The sequence below is a fragment of the Venturia canescens genome, unplaced genomic scaffold (assembly GCF_019457755.1).
Source record: "Venturia canescens isolate UGA unplaced genomic scaffold, ASM1945775v1 PGA_scaffold_36__1_contigs__length_144663, whole genome shotgun sequence".
NCBI lineage: Eukaryota > Metazoa > Arthropoda > Insecta > Hymenoptera > Ichneumonidae > Venturia > Venturia canescens.
Genome location: NW_025108602.1, coordinates 50,001 through 62,500, shown reverse-complemented (window position 1 = coordinate 62,500; position 12,500 = coordinate 50,001).

The window sequence follows — 12,500 nt, the reverse complement described above, 5'->3', positions numbered from 1 at the left end:
TTCTGAGAAAATGAAACATTTTTTCGTCGGTCGTGCGACGCCCGCACGGGGCGTCCACCGACCGAGGATTTCTCGTTTCCCCGTTAGACCCTATGAGACGAGTTTCGCTACGTCTCCCGACGACGTTCGTTCCCTCGATGGCGTGCGTCGAGGAAAATGCGCAGCTACGTGCCCAGGTACCTTGAAATTGGGCGAAATATTTCGTCGGTCGTGCGACGCCCGCACCGGGCGTCCACCGACCGAGAGATTTTACGTAGCTCGCACATGCTTGCGTTGACGATATCTAAAGGAAATTATGGTTCTTCGTCGTCGGAGATAGGGACATACGTCTACCTGTTGTATTTAACGTGCCGTCTCCGCCTGTCGGCTTACGACACGGCACCCAAGTGCGAGGGGTCCGGATACGCCGTATCAGCGCGCCACACGTGGCTCCCAATTTTCCTTTCAGGGGCTAGCCCGAGCAGACACCTTGGTAAGGCGGGGAGTACTTTCTAGGACCTCCCTACGGCCTAAGGAGGGACCGCTCCCGAGCTGATTTTTAGCGCAACTCACACGCTCGCTACCAACTGCCCCCACGAGGCCAAACCCATCTGACCGGGCAACGACGACCGAAGTCGCCGAAGGGGCTTCCCGGTCCCCATGGTCCCAATCTTGCATGTCATTGGTCAGACACTCGCAGGCCATAGCATGACCTACTTCCACTTTAGGCTCCTAGCCAGCCAGGCGGTGGCAACGCCAGCTCGGGTGCGCGGGAGCGCCAAGCCCGAAAGGACCGGGTCACGAAGACGCCTGGATCCTCCCCTGCGAAACCCGCTTATCAACCAAACGTTCACCGACAGATCCTGCAGCTCAGAGTAGGGACGGGCAGACACACCTATCGAGCTGAACAGGACCTCCGCACACCTTCACCTCACTTTCGTGAGGATAGACAAGTCTACTCGTGTTGGTGGAGCTCCCTCCACGACCATGATGCTATGCATCGGACGAGTCACGGTCGAGGGCGCTCAGCGCTAACCCCCTCCCACATATCGACGAATGAACGCGAGCCCGCTACTTTGCTTTGCAGCTGACCCGACACTGTTCGCAAAGGTCGTAGACGACCCCGCGAGCTTTAAGGGTGAGTGCCATGTGGTCTACACCACCCACCCGTAGGAGATAGGGACAGTGGGAATTTCGTTAATCCAAATGTTACGCACACGTGGACGATCCGGTGGGATTGGACTCAAGATTCGAGCGAGCATCCAAGCCCGCCGTTTACCCGTTCGACCGCAACACGCGTCAAGAGCGACGAGTAAACTCACAAGATACGCAACTTTCGAGATATTCGGACGATCCCAAATTCGCCTTTCTCCCGATAGCCTACGTAGACGAAGCATCGCGGTTTTGTGCCCAGAGACTCTGTAATTGTGCTGACTTTTTTTCGTCGGTCGTGCGACGCCCGCACCGGGCGTCCACCGACCGAGGATTTCTCGTTTCCCCGTTAGACCCTACGTGACGAGTTTCGCTACGTCTCCCGACGACGTTCGTTCCCTCGATGGCGTGCGTCGAGGAAAATGCGCAGCTATGTGCCCAGGTACCTTGAAATTGGGCGAAATTTTTCGTCGGTCGTGCGACGCCCGCACCGGGCGTCCACCGACCGAGAGATTTTACGTAGCTCGCTCATGCTTGCGTTGACGATATCTAAAGGAAATTATGGTTCTTCGTCGTCGGAGATAGGGACAGTGGGAATTTCGTTAAACCAAATGTTACGCACACGTGGACGATCCGGTGGGATTGGACTCAAGATTCGAGCGAGCATCCAAGCCCGCCGTTTACCCGTTCGACCGCAACACGCGTCAAGAGCGACGAGTAAACTCACAAGATACGCAACTTTCGAGATATTCGGACGATCCCAAATTCGCCTTTCTCCCGATAGCCTACGTAGACGAAGCATCGCGGTTTTGTGCCCAGAGACTCTGTAATTGTGCTGACTTTTTTTCGTCGGTCGTGCGACGCCCGCACCGGGCGTCCACCGACCGAGGATTTCTCGTTTCCCCGTTAGACCCTACGTGACGAGTTTCGCTACGTCTCCCGACGACGTTCGTTCCCTCGATGGCGTGCGTCGAGGAAAATGCGCAGCTACGTGCCCAGGTACCTTGAAATTGGGCGAAATATTTCGTCGGTCGTGCGACGCCCGCACCGGGCGTCCACCGACCGAGAGATTTTACGTAGCTCGCTCATGCTTGCGTTGACGATATCTAAAGGAAATTATGGTTCTTCGTCGTCGGAGATAGGGACAGTGGGAATTTCGTTAAACCAAATGTTACGCACACGTGGACGATCCGGTGGGATTGGACTCAAGATTCGAGCGAGCATCCAAGCCCGCCGTTTACCCGTTCGACCGCAACACGCGTCAAGAGCGACGAGTAAACTCACAAGATACGCAACTTTCGAGATATTCGGACGATCCCAAATTCGCGTTTCTCCCGATAGCCTACGTAGACGAAGCATCGCGGTTTTGTGCCCAGAGACTCTGTAATTGTGCTGACTTTTTTTCGTCGGTCGTGCGACGCCCGCACGGGGCGTCCACCGACCGAGGATTTCTCGTTTCCCCGTTAGACCCTACGTGACGAGTTTCGCTACGTCTCCCGACGACGTTCGTTCCCTCGATGGCGTGCGTCGAGGAAAATGCGCAGCTACGTGCCCAGGTACCTTGAAATTGGGCGAAATTTTTCGTCGGTCGTGCGACGCCCGCACCGGGCGTCCACCGACCGAGAGATTTTACGTAGCTCGCTCATGCTTGCGTTGACGATATCTAAAGGAAATTATGGTTCTTCGTCGTCGGAGATAGGGACAGTGGGAATTTCGTTAATCCAAATGTTACGCACACGTGGACGATCCGGTGGGATTGGACTCAAGATTCGAGCGAGCATCCAAGCCCGCCGTTTACCCGTTCGACCGCAACACGCGTCAAGAGCGACGAGTAAACTCACAAGATACGCAAATTTCGAGATATTCGGACGATCCCAAATTCGCCTTTCTCCCGATAGCCTACGTAGACGAAGCGTCGCGGTTTTGTGCCCAGAGACTCTGTAATTGTGCTGACTTTTTTTCGTCGGTCGTGCGACGCCCGCACCGGGCGTCCACCGACCGAGGATTTCTCGTTTCCCCGTTAGACCCTACGTGACGAGTTTCGCTACGTCTCCCGACGACGTTCGTTCCCTCGATGGCGTGCGTCGAGGAAAATGCGCAGCTACGTGCCCAGGTACCTTGAAATTGGGCGAAATATTTCGTCGGTCGTGCGACGCCCGCACCGGGCGTCCACCGACCGAGAGATTTTACGTAGCTCGCTCATGCTTGCGTTGACGATATCTAAAGGAAATTATGGTTCTTCGTCGTAGGAGATAGGGACATACGTCGACCTGTTGTATTTAACGTGCCGTCTCCGCCTGTCGGCATACGACACGGCACCCAAGTGCGTGGGGTTGGGATCACGCCCAACCAGCGCACCGCCCCGGATCCTTGCACGCGCGTTATGCACCGTGCCAGAACCGAGACAGCTACCAATTCCTGCCCGGTGGCTTAGCCCGGACCGGCCCCTTGGCAAAAGGGGGGAGTACTTTCCAACCTCCCTACGGCCTGTGCAGGGCCGCACCCGAGTTGAGATGTTGCGCAACTCACACGCGTTAACCACTGCCCCCGCGAATCCTACCTCATTGCGGCCGGGGTGCGATGACCTAAGCCATCACAGGGCTCCCCGGCCCCCGCGGTACCAATCTTGCATGTCATTGGTCGGACACTCGCAGGCCTACTCGGCCCACTCCGCATAAGGCTCTAAACCAGCCAGGCAGCGGTCGGCCAGCTCGGGTACGCGGGTGCGCCAGACCCGAAAGGCTCCAGGGTAGGCACCGGGCAACTTGCACCGGGCTTCCTGTCTCCTTCCCTGCGTAGACTCCCTACCAAATCCCCATCTATTCCCCTTCGCCGTCGCGGGGCCTCCTGTCGAAGGCCCAGCCCGCGAAGCTCCTTAGGGCCCGGAAACTCTCGGGAGAGGAGGCAACCCCGCGAGTATCCCAGGCACCATCTTCGCCCTGCCGGACGCCCAAGACCACCAAATCCCTCCGTTCCTCGTACAACGGGCAGTCCAGCAGGACATGAGGAGAAGTTTCCTCCGCCTCACCACACGAACACATTGGGGACGCCTGGAGTCCTCTTCTAAAGAGAAACTCGTTCAGCGACCCGTGTCCGGTGAGCAAATACCCCGTCGGGAGGCCGAAGCAACTCCCCCTCAGGTGCTCCGCGGGCCCTGCTGGGTCGGGAATGAAGAGGCGCGTCGTCCCGCCCCTCTCGCACTCCCGCCAGCGCTCTCGCCATTCGGCCCACACGCCCTCGCACGCCCGGGCCCTCGTACCCGGCACCTCCTCCCCATTCGCTCCGGGGATCGTCCACGGGACGGGCACTCCTTGGCGGAGGAAATACCCCGCCTCGGAGTATTTCGCCTCCAAGTCCCATGGAAGCTCCCCCATCAGCACCGTCATCGCCTCCGTAGAGACGGTGCGGCACACCGATAGCGCGGCGAGGAGGACCGGGCGCTGGGCCCTGTTGAGCAAGACGCGCGCCGTCGCTCTCGCCCTCACAAAGCCCCCCCAGACGGAGGCGCCGTACATCGCGCACGGGACGAAGAGCCCCCGGTACCAGGACCCGATGGTCCGACGCCGAAGGCCCCAGTCCCGCCGCATCACTCGCCGAAGTTGATACACCAGGGAGGTGATCCTTTCCCGGATCTCCCGCAGGTGGGGCCAAAAAGTAAGCCGCTCACCCACGAGTATCCCCAGGTACCGGACCTCCTCCCTGTACGGCACGGCGCCCCCGTCCAGGAGGACACTGGGGTGCCTGTTGCCCGCGAAAGTTCCGCTGAGCACCATGCTCACGGTCTTATCCCTGGAGATTTCGACCGTGGCATTGACACCCCACTCCCTCACCATCTCGAGGGACTGGGTCGCTCGAGTCTCTACGCTCCGACGCGTGTCCCCCGAGGAGATCAGGAGCGTGTCGTCGGCATAGGCGACGACCTCGATCTCCTCGTTACGGAGCCGCCGCAACAAGGGGTCCAGAGCCAGATTCCAGAGAATAGGCCCGGACATTGATCCCTGAGGGCAGCCCCGAACGACGTCCAGCTCAACACGACCAAACCGAGAGGCCATGAATGCCCGCCGACCGCTGAAGAAGCTCCGCCAGACACCCAATTCGGGACATCCGGCGGCGCCCAGAATCCCAAGGATCGTGTCCCAGCTCAGGTGATCGAAGGCCCCCTTAAAATCCACAAACGTTCCGAGTGTGTATTTATAGGGGGACTCACGAACCACCCTCATAGCCAGGTGCCACGCGTCCTCGGTACTCCTTCCAGCCCTAAAGCCGAACTGCCGGTCCGAGAGGGAGTGAACCTCTCTTGCCTCCAACCTCCGGACCAGGATCTTCTCCAGCAGCTTGCCAAGAGCCGGGAGGAGACTGATCGGCCGATACGACCCGGCCTCGCCGGGCGGCCTCTCGGGACCTTTGAGTATGGCCACGACGCGGGCGCTTTTCCACTGGGGTGGGAACACTCCAGCTTCCAGGCAGCCGTTGTACATGGCCAAGGTCAAGTTCGGGGCGTACGTCGCCAGCGCCCGGACCATTTTGACGGTGATACCGTCCGGTCCAGGCGCGCTGTTTACCCTCATCCTCCCCAGGGCGAGGTTCATCTCCACCGGCGTTATGGGGGCAGGGGGATCAGGAACCCGATGGACCACCTCCTCCCGGGGCTCCCGTTCGGGAAGCCGCGGGAAGAAGTGATCCAGAAGTGCCCTGGCGCTTGCTTCCCATGAGGTTGCAAGCGCCCCCCCGACCCTCACGCCGCCGATGTCGACCGGACCCCGCCGACCCCGGAGGATCCGATATACGGCTCCCCAGGGGTCCGCGTTGCCCACCTCGCCCACAAACGCTCGCCAATCTCCCTCCTTTTTCTCGAGGACCAGGCGGTGATAACTCCGGTACAGCCCCCTGTAGGCCACCCGGAGCGCCGCCTGGTCCTCTGGAGGGTCCTCACGCCGCCTTGACCGCTGCAGGGCCACCCTGCCCCGCCTCGCGAGCCTCCTCGCCGAGGTCAGCTCCCGGCACCACCAGCGGGATCTCTTTCGCGGCCCCGTGCCCGCCGCCTCCAGCCGAGAGTCGTTCACGCCTTGAATCAAGGCCGTGACCGCCTCAGCGAAGGCGACAGGCCCGCCCGCCGCGAGTGCCTCGCGGTCGACGCCCGCCGCTGCCTGTCCCAAGGCGGCGCCATAAGCGCCCCAGTCCACGCCGGCGGTCCGCCACCTGTATACAGGCAGCGGAAGATCGGCGTCTCCGTCTCTCCGAAGAAGGGTCACACAAATCGCGTTGTGGTCCGAGTGCACCAGATCCGGCAGGATTTCCCACCTCGTCCGGTACACGCGGTCAACACCCTTCGCCAGAGTGACGTCGACATCCGACCTACCCGCAGGCCCGTCGAACGTGAACTCGCGGGACGGCTCGTTCAGGACCTCCAAGTCGCAAGCGACTATGAAGTTCTCGAACTCCCCACCCCGCGCCTCGTTCTCGGCCCCTCTCATGCGGTTCTTGGAGTGCCACAGGCGGGACACGGCGTTCGCATCCATGCCTGCCATCACGGGAGCCTCTCGCAGCTGGGTAAAAACCCATTCCAGATACTGGAAATAGCTGTCGAGCGGCGCCCCGTGGCGGCAGTACACGGAGCATAGGTACATAGTACCAAAAACACCGCGAACCCACACCGTAGCACCCCCTTCACCGCGGGGCACGGTCACTACCGTGGCGTCGAGCGTCGCATCCGAAAGGACCACGGCCGACTTTCCGTCACCGCTCTGAAATACCCGCATCCAGGCCGGGAGTCCCGCGACGACCCCCCCCCGCCGCAGATAAGGCTCTTGCAGCAGGGCGGCGGCGTAGCGGCCCTCAACGAGGACCTGGCCGAGCTCGGCCATCACCCCTCGGGACCGGCGGCAGTTCAGCTGGAGGACACGGAGCCCAACCGGCTCCTGGTCCCCCAATCCACCATCGCCACGACCAGGGGGTGGTCGGTCAGCCATTCCTGCTGCTCGAGGCGGGACCCAACTGAGGCCGCAGGCGGGCCCGCTCCTCCATAGCCGCATTTCGCCCTTGGGCGATCGCGTCCCGGTAGAACGGGCACGCCCCATCTAACGCCCTATGGGCGGCCTCGAAGCCCGCCTCCCTGCAGTTGATACAGCAAGGAGGCGCCTCCCTAGCTGGGCACGTCGCCGCGGGGTGTCCATCCCCCGCACACCAAGCGCAAGTTAGCGCTCGCTTTCTACAGGACACCGCCGAGTGACCGAACCCAAGGCACCGGAAACAGCGGTCGGCGTCCACGTAGTCCCGGACCACACATGAGGTCCACCCAAGGAGTACACGACCCTTCGTCACCAGTCTGTTCGCCACCTCCGGGGTGGCCTCCAACACCCAGTTGGACGTTCTTGGCGCCCGTGGCCCCGCCTGCCTCGCTCGGAACCTTCGCGCTATTCTGACGGCCTGGCGGAAGTCCTCCTGACTCATACTCGGGGCGGTCTGGACCTGGAGCGCGGTCAAGACCGTCTCCTCCGTTTCCTCAGCAGGTATCGCCATAACCCCGATGGCCTTCCTGGGAGCCTCCGGAACCGAAACAGTGAGGCCTCCCTGGCGGATGGCCTCGCTCTCGCGGAAGAAGTTCAGCTCTTCTTCCTTGCTCGTTTCGACCAATACTCCACCTCGTACGGTTCTGACCCCGACTACACAAACCGAAGCCGACCCTGGGTTGACCAGCGTTTTCAACCTCTCTTTAACCTGGGCCGGCTCCATTGGCCCCTCCGCCGCTTTAATGAGCACAGCGTGCTCAGGGACCCGCGGCTCCCGCCGCACCGGGCGTCGTCGAGGGAAAGCCCCCGGCTCCACCGGCCGGGGCACCGCTCCCCCCGGGGGTGGCAACGCTCCGCCGGCAGCCTCAGCGAAAGTCCTCGCACGCCCGGGTGCCGCGGGCGCCGCTGGCGCCGCGATCGCCTCAGGGCGCGGGTCCTGGCGGCCGCTACCCGCAGGTGCGCCGACCCGCCGCAACAGCGCACCGTGCGCAAATCGCAAGCCGAAGCACTCCCCCCTTAGTCCCTCTATCTTTCCCGTAGCCGCTACAAGGAGGGATAGGACCCCCGAAAACCTGTCCTCGATAAACGAAGCGACGCTCTTATTTATCCGATTCGCCGGGTCTTTCGTAAAGTCCCGGACCTCTTTCGCAAGCTGCTCTGCCCGGGCTACCAGCTCCGTCACGTTGACCTTTCTCACGGGACCCTCGCCACCGAACGCGGTTGACGGAACTTGAAGCTCCACCGTCGTCGGGGCCGGCGCTGCCGCTGGAGCAGCTGGTCCAGCTGGCGTCTGACGCGGGGCCGAGCGCGAACGCTGCTCAGGCCTCGCTCCGCCCTTCTTCTTTTTCGACGCCTTCTTTCGCCGAACGGTCTCCCACGTGGCATTAGGCCGAGCATCCGAGGCCGGGGCTGGGACAACCTCTGCCTCGCCAGAAGGGCGGGGCTGCTGCGGTCCTGAAGGCCACGGGGTCTCCGTCTCACTACCGTCTGCGTCCATACCGGCTTCCGACACGCTCGCATCGGAGACAGCCCCATCAGACTGCGAGCACGGTCGGTGCGACGCCGATACACCACGAAACGCCTGCCTCTTCCTTGCTGGCGCCTTCTTCGCCCTGATCGACGGGCCCTTCGAAGACGCTGGGCCTGGCCGACCCGCTGAGACGCAGGACTCAGCTGCTGACGAGCCGCCAGCCGACTCACCCTCTGAACGGACTGCCGTTCTCTTCATTCCTGGCGAAGCAGGAGGACCCATAGAACTGGTCCTGCTCGCCGCCGACGCTTCGTTCACGTGCGAGGTGTCAACGCCACCTCCAGCACTACCTCCTCTATCTCCCGATGGTTGGGTCGTGGGCAACCCAGTGTCCGTGCGCACCTTTTCGTCTTTATTGATTCCGGACATAATCATAAAGGTTTTTGGGGCTTTTTCGGAGGATCCCCAGCTCAAACACCCAACTCACACAGCCCAAAACTCATCCACACCCGCTGCCCAACCCGGAATGCTGGCCCCAGCCGGTCCCTAACCAACCATGCCCCATAGGGACAGGGTCAGCCGGGCCCAACCAAGACCGTCATCCAGGGCTTATGGCCAAGGGCTCGAACACCCCAAAGAGAACCACCGACCGCGGTCCCCCCCACGGCGTCCACGGCTTGCTGCGGCGTGGCCTCGACGGAGACAACACCCGGCCCCCCTGCAGGCCCACACCCTGGAGCCACCAGGTCCTGCAGGGGCGACACGAGCTTTTTACACGCGTTGCTACGGGGCAGCCCACCCGGGTAGCGACTCCCGAGTCGGGCCCCGGTACGACCGCGCGGCCCCTGGGCGTGCGAGACCCCCCATCCGAGGGGGCCTCCCAGGTTTCCCGTTGTACCCTCGCCGCATTCGCCAGAGACACCAAAGGGGGGACGGCCGGAGGACCCCGAAAGGGCACCCGAACCCAAGGGTTTGTGTTGCTCTTAGTTGGAACCTCCCCGCCGGCCCGCACGGCTAAGCCGCTCGGCCCGGACGGATCATTGGAACACGAAGCCCCACCACCATCGACAAGGTGGCAACACATCGGGGGGAGGAGATAGGGACAGTGGGAATTTCGTTAATCCAAATGTTACGCACACGTGGACGATCCGGTGGGATTGGACTCAAGATTCGAGCGAGCATCCAAGCCCGCCGTTTACCCGTTCGACCGCAACACGCGTCAAGAGCGACGAGTAAACTCACAAGATACGCAACTTTCGAGATATTCGGACGATCCCAAATTCGCCTTTCTCCCGATAGCCTACGTAGACGAAGCATCGCGGTTTTGTGCCCAGAGACTCTGTAATTGTGCTGACTTTTTTTCGTCGGTCGTGCGACGCCCGCACCGGGCGTCCACCGACCGAGGATTTCTCGTTTCCCCGTTAGACCCTACGTGACGAGTTTCGCTACGTCTCCCGACGACGTTCGTTCCCTCGATGGCGTGCGTCGAGGAAAATGCGCAGCTACGTGCCCAGGTACCTTGAAATTGGGCGAAATTTTTCGTCGGTCGTGCGACGCCCGCACCGGGCGTCCACCGACCGAGAGATTTTACGTAGCTCGCTCATGCTTGCGTTGACGATATCTAAAGGAAATTATGGTTCTTCGTCGTCGGAGATAGGGACAGTGGGAATTTCGTTAAACCAAATGTTACGCACACGTGGACGATCCGGTGGGATTGGACTCAAGATTCGAGCGAGCATCCAAGCCCGCCGTTTACCCGTTCGACCGCAACACGCGTCAAGAGCGACGAGTAAACTCACAAGATACGCAACTTTCGAGATATTCGGACGATCCCAAATTCGCGTTTCTCCCGATAGCCTACGTAGACGAAGCATCGCGGTTTTGTGCCCAGAGACTCTGTAATTGTGCTGACTTTTTTTCGTCGGTCGTGCGACGCCCGCACGGGGCGTCCACCGACCGAGGATTTCTCGTTTCCCCGTTAGACCCTACGTGACGAGTTTCGCTACGTCTCCCGACGACGTTCGTTCCCTCGATGGCGTGCGTCGAGGAAAATGCGCAGCTACGTGCCCAGGTACCTTGAAATTGGGCGAAATTTTTCGTCGGTCGTGCGACGCCCGCACCGGGCGTCCACCGACCGAGAGATTTTACGTAGCTCGCTCATGCTTGCGTTGACGATATCTAAAGGAAATTATGGTTCTTCGTCGTCGGAGATAGGGACAGTGGGAATTTCGTTAATCCAAATGTTACGCACACGTGGACGATCCGGTGGGATTGGACTCAAGATTCGAGCGAGCATCCAAGCCCGCCGTTTACCCGTTCGACCGCAACACGCGTCAAGAGCGACGAGTAAACTCACAAGATACGCAACTTTCGAGATATTCGGACGATCCCAAATTCGCCTTTCTCCCGATAGCCTACGTAGACGAAGCGTCGCGGTTTTGTGCCCAGAGACTCTGTAATTGTGCTGACTTTTTTTCGTCGGTCGTGCGACGCCCGCACCGGGCGTCCACCGACCGAGGATTTCTCGTTTCCCCGTTAGACCCTACGTGACGAGTTTCGCTACGTCTCCCGACGACGTTCGTTCCCTCGATGGCGTGCGTCGAGGAAAATGCGCAGCTACGTGCCCAGGTACCTTGAAATTGGGCGAAATATTTCGTCGGTCGTGCGACGCCCGCACCGGGCGTCCACCGACCGAGAGATTTTACGTAGCTCGCTCATGCTTGCGTTGACGATATCTAAAGGAAATTATGGTTCTTCGTCGTAGGAGATAGGGACATACGTCTACCTGTTGTATTTAACGTGCCGTCTCCGCCTGTCGGCTTACGACACGGCACCCAAGTGCGAGGGGTCCGGATACGCCGTATCAGCGCGCCACACGTGGCTCCCAATTTTCCTTTCGGGGGCTAGCCCGAGCAGACACCTTGGTAAGGCGGGGAGTACTTTCTAGGACCTCCCTACGGCCTAAGGAGGGACCGCTCCCGAGCTGATTTTTAGCGCAACTCACACGCTCGCTACCAACTGCCCCCACGAGGCCAAACCCATCTGACCGGGCAACGACGACCGAAGTCGCCGAAGGGGCTTCCCGGTCCCCATGGTCCCAATCTTGCATGTCATTGGTCAGACACTCGCAGGCCATAGCATGACCTACTTCCACTTTAGGCTCCTAGCCAGCCAGGCGGTGGCAACGCCAGCTCGGGTGCGCGGGAGCGCCAAGCCCGAAAGGACCGGGTCACGAAGACGCCTGGATCCTCCCCTGCGAAACCCGCTTATCAACAAAACCGTTCACCGACAGATCCTGCAGCTCAGAGTAGGGACGGGCAGACACACCTATCGAGCTGAACAGGACCTCCGCACACCTTCACCTCACTTTCGTGAGGATAGACAAGTCTACTCGTGTTGGTGGAGCTCCCTCCACGACCATGATGCTATGCATCGGACGAGTCACGGTCGAGGGCGCTCAGCGCTAACCCTCTCCCACATATCGACGAATGAACGCGAGCCCGCTACTTTGCTTTGCAGCTGACCCGACACTGTTCGCAAAGGTCGTAGACGACCCCGCGAGCTTTAAGGGTGAGTGCCATGTGGTCTACACCACCCACCCGTAGGAGATAGGGACAGTGGGAATTTCGTTAATCCAAATGTTACGCACACGTGGACTACCCGGTGGGATTGGACTCAAGATTCGAGCGAGCATCCAAGCCCGCCGTTTACCCGTTCGACCGCAACACGCGTCAAGAGCGACGAGTAAACTCACAAGATACGCAACTTTCGAGATATTCGGACGATCCCAAATTCGCCTTTCTCCCGATAGCCTACGTAGACGAAGCATCGCGGTTTTGTGCCCAGAGACTCTGTAATTGTGCTGACTTTTTTTCGTCGGTCGTGCGACG